The following is a 5,433-nucleotide window of genomic DNA, read 5'->3' on the forward strand; positions in this document are numbered from 1 at the left end:
CTTTCCGCAAAGCTTTGGGCTTACTCCCCTTTGTGGACTGATCCTGTCCTCAGGGCATGGCACTTCGCTTTACTCATGTGCCAGCTCTCGTTCACCGCATCACTCCAGGGGGGATTTGTTACCATATACATGTGGTAGTGATGTGTGTGAACACACTAGGACCGCCGGGGCATTTTTTCCCTCTTTAGGAGGTTTTTTCCCCCGTGCATTGTATATACGCCCATCACTCTAGGGCTATCTATCTTTCCATTGCACACTAAGTAACAAACTCTCTATTGTGTGCCTTGAGTTTCCTTCGTCTTCTCCAAGCTGTGTGTGTTTCTCTGCAACCCTAATTCCAACAACATGCACTTTATGTGATTTGCCTCCTGGCAAAAAGCTCATTGGTACGAAGTGGGTTTACAAGTTGAAACGTAAGGCGGATGGTGAGATTGATCACTATAAGGCTCGACTTGTTGCAAAAGGCTATGCACATCAGAGAGGCATAGATTATGAAGAGACTTTTTCTCTCACTTGTTGTATGACTATTGTGGGTTTTCTATGTGCATTGGCAACTCATCTTGGTTGGATCTTGGTTGGGATATACATCAATCAGACATTGTTACTTCTTTCTTGAATGGTACATATTTGAGGAAATTTATGTAACGCAACCTCATGATTTTGTCAACAAAGGACAAGAGGATAAAGTGTGCAAATGTAAGAAATCTTTGTATGGGTTGAAGCAACGTGCTTGGTATGCGAAAGCTGACACTCATTTGGTCAAACGAGGCTTTTGTAACAGTCCCACGAAAAGCACTTTGTATGTAAAGTGTGAGGGTGATGTACTTCTCATCGTTCTTCTATATGTGGATGATTTGCTGATCACTAGTCCGAATGAAGCACATATTTTTGAATTTAAGACTAATTTGAATGCTACTTTCAAGATGAAATATTTGGGGCTCTTGCATCATTACTTGGGCATACATTTTAAGCAGTGTGATGGTGGTATTGCTTGTATTTCCTTGTGTTAGACAAGTTGAATAGAGACATTGCTATGTAAGTTTGGACTTGAGAATTGAAAACCTATTGCCACTCCCATGGAAACAAGTTTGAAATTGATTCTTCATGATGTTGGTGATCCTATCGATGTCACTATTTACCAAATTATTGTTGGATGCCTTATTTATGTATGCAATACAAGACCGGATATTCAGTTTCCAGTCTCATAGGTCAACAAATTTATGCATAGCCTAGGGTCTAAGCATTGGCAGGCTATCAAGAAAAATTTTCGCTACTTGAGTGGCACTTTACATCTTGGCTTGTTTTATCCCAAGGGGATATCATTACCGCCATATTTACATGCTTTTTTGGACTCAGATTGGGCTGGTTGTTTTGACACGCGAGTGTCCATGAGTGATTTTTGTTTCATGCTTGACAGTTCATGCATATCATGGTTGAGCAAGAAGAAATTTACTATCGCCACTTCTAGTTGTGAGACTGAGTATATGGCAGTCTTCACAACTACCATTGAGTGTGTATGGCTCAGACACCTTATGGATGATTTGGGTGTTGGACATGACACTGCCAACATCATCTACATGATAGTTAGAGCGCATTGGTAGTTGCAAGGGACCCAATTTTTCATGCTCGCACAAATCACATTGAGGTGCATTGTAGAGAGAGACTCGCAACAAAAGAGATCAACTTGGCTTATGTGCCAACATAGGACAACCTTGCAGATCTTTTCACAAAGGTGTTGTCTCGTGAGAAGTTCAGAGCTTTTCGCAAAGCTTTGGGTTTACTCCCCTTTCTGGAATGATCCTATCCTTAGGGCATGGCACTTCCCTATACTCTATGTGCCAGCTCTCGTTATCGCATCACTCCCATGGGGATTTGTTACCATATACATGTGGTAGCGATGTGTGTGAACACACGTAGGAAGGTTGGGCCATTTTTTCCCTCACTATGTCCCCCCCCCCCCCCCCCCCCCCCCCCTGCCCCCCCCCCCCTGCATTGTATATGTGCCCATCACTCTAGGTCTATCTTATATTTTCATTGCACACTAACACTAGGTTGGTAACCTAACAGGACATAAAAGTGTCCTTTCAGGGTTTTGAAAAAACCTCCAAAACCATAGTAGATCCACTCATTTTGTAAAATCCTTTCATGAAGTTATAGTTCAAGGCCTACTACACATGGAAAAAATAAGAAACTTGTAAAATTTCTCATCTTTTGGTCACACCAAGCCTCCAAAGTTGATGGACCAGTACATTTTCATCAAATTAGTCATTTCTTACGGTTTGTTGCATAAAAATAAGATTAGGGATTTTTGTAGGACTTGAGATAAATTCCCTAGTTAACTTCAATGGGTTGGTGATCAGAACATATGATTGCTTCTCACTCACTATTTTTTGTTTTGCCAAAAGAAATAGGTACAAAAAAGTTGAATTTTTACCATTCTGCAAACCTATCATCAAAGTTTCTATAGCCACGCTCAATACAAATAATATATGCATGTTTTCTTAATTCCCTATTGTCCTTCAGGTTCATAAGAAGCCATGGAGCATGTCAAAAGAATAATACATCTCTTACCAAGGGGAATCTTGGGGACAAAGATGAAGTGCTAAATACAGGAACCATGAAAAAACTGGGTTCAACATTATGAGTTGTAGAATCCTATAGAAACTATTCAATATCTAGCCAAATTTGATTCTTATGACTAGATATGGTTACTACCTACAAAATGCATGTAGTTGTCACAAGAAACTAACAATATTGAAAAAGATATACTTGATATACTAAAATGTTTCATTTTCTTCTATAATTGAAAAATCAACCATCGTTGTCTACTATGCAAAATAGAGTATTAGGTGCCCCAAAACTCAAGGATTATTAGCTTTATGTTACAATATGTGACATAGAAAATCAAAACTGCATTTGGATATCATGAAAGCCACCAAAAAAATCATAGAAGAGCTAAAATTGGCTAAAAAACAGGATTTGACAATTTTTGTAATTTGGTTATAGCTTACAACTTTAACATTTATTTCTCCCTAGAAGCATTAGGACATGTTGAGGACTACTAAAGATAGTTCTCTAGTATTATAGACCTCACAAACATGAATTCTAGAGTGGTATAGTTGCAAAAAGTTGAAAAAAGCCAAAAACAGGACTCGTTTTTTCACACAGTTTAGGTTGTGAAATGTTGTGCAAGGACAAGGTTAAAGATGGAATTGATATTCCAAAAAAATGTCGAGTTTTTTTCAGCTCATGAGACAACTTTCTAGACAGATAGCACCTCAAAATCCATTTTGAAACTCTTGACATAATTCAAGGAAAATGGTCACTTAACAGGACATAAAAGTGTCCCGGGACATAAAAGTGTCCCATTACCAACCTAGTGCTAAGTAATACACTCTCTTTTGTGTGCCTTGAGCTTCCTTCGTCTTCTCCAAGCTGTGTGTGTTTCCTTGCAACTTTATTTCCAACATGTATATGATCCTACATAAGGGTTTTCTACTCATGAAAAAATTCATTTTTTGGCCCAATATACCATTGAAAAACCTTATCCCTCTATCGTATAGGATTCAAGAAATAAAAACCTTTGCTACATGTGAGATAAAAGAAGAAGATACACGAGCAAAGATTTAATGATGGGTGCAACAAGATAATGGAGGGTAGAGAGTGTGAGCAAAGCTTATAGATTCACACTAGTCAATATGTGCATAAGAAATTCCAAGATGAACACAATCGTCTATGTGAATTATGGTGTTGTGCACAAAGTGAGGATGAAGCCACAACCCTGTATAGAAATATACGAGCTTAGCAGGCCTCATGCAAAGTGGCACTCAAATTTATCACAAATGGATTTTTGGGTAAGTTGTGGCATGTATGGTCTCCTTGTTGGAGGAAACACTTTGTTGGGGTAATATCACCAACCAAAATTTTGGATGCAATTAAAAAGCATCATCTTATAATGTCATTGAAAAAAACCTTTTTGTAGGAATTAGAGGATTTATCATTCATTCCCACAACAAACTTGGCGGAAACAAAGCACGCCAACTGATTAGCAAGCAAGGGAAATTTATAGATGTTGAGCTTATATGATGCATGCATGTCTGATCTATCTAATTTGTTACTTCAAAGCATGAAGAAGCTAGCTGTTGTGGAGGGTAGATATCATAGGGCTAGTCCATCTATAGAAAAGTTGGCTTGTCGTGCCGAGCAAGGCCAAGCCTCCATAACAACAGCTATTGCAAGAGAGGTTGAGGGACACATTGGGGGTACTCCTCTCTATCAACATCCAATTGTTGAAGTGGATAATGTTACAACATCTAGGAAGGAAAAACAAACACGTCATGTCAACTATGCGGAGGAAAATGCTTCACATCGACCTGAGTAACTAACACAAAATGTTGCTAGGAATCGAAGAGGTACGCAAGAAGTGAGTGAAATGGTCGCTCAATAATGCAATGAATATGATGAGGGACTAGTGGCAAATGTGACTGAAATACATAAGATAACATGGGCAATTCATCGCATACCAAAGGGCAATAGAGTCCAACACAAGCTTGAAAGTGCAAAAAGAGTATCAAAAACTCTGATATAAGGGTAGTAGCACCGTTGTTTTGGGAAATCAAAACTTGGGATAACGGAACAGAGAGTGCTTATGGAAGAGGCTCAATGGCTCAATTTATGTGGTTGTGCAATGACAATGTGGATCACACATGGCGGATTTGTAACACAATCACACAGTGTCCAATTAGAGTACCAAGCATATGGCCTGCAAGAAGGGAACAACCTTAACACCTAGTGAATTGATGACTTTAGAGGCTGCAGGATACACAATGAAGAAGAGTGCAATGACAGATTCACAAAGTGTGTGTTATCGACTAGGCATCTCAATTGCATTCTCGAAGTGAATAGACTCATCAATTTCAATGGAAGCTCAAATTGTGGGTCGCAGTGCTGTTAAGGCTAACATGCATGAAAAACTCATGGTTGGTACATCTAGCTCACAAGTATGAGGCAAGTTGTATGAAGTTCACATTGCAAATAGTACAATTTGTACATGTGGAGACTTTACAGATCACATAGCACAAAGAAAACCATACATGGCTTGCAAGCATATTTAGTTTCTCTTCCTTCGCTACTTTGGATTGGATGTGAACCATAACATGTTTATCCATCAAAGCAATCTCACAAATAAAGATCTACTTTGAGTGTTCAATTATCATTGTAGTATGATAAGGAGCACCACATTAGTAGTGGATCCCATGAATAACCATGCCATATGGTCTAATTATACCTTGTAATGTCGCTTTATATATTTGAAACATTTTGCAATGATTCATTGTCATAACGATGTTGATTTCCTAATGTCTGCATAATTGTTAGTTGAACAACATTTCCCTTGCTAAGTGTAACTTTTAGTAGAGAGAGGAAGAGAGAGAG

The sequence above is a fragment of the Adiantum capillus-veneris genome, chromosome 19 (assembly GCF_014529385.1).
Source record: "Adiantum capillus-veneris isolate H3 chromosome 19, ASM1452938v2, whole genome shotgun sequence".
NCBI lineage: Eukaryota > Viridiplantae > Streptophyta > Polypodiopsida > Polypodiales > Pteridaceae > Adiantum > Adiantum capillus-veneris.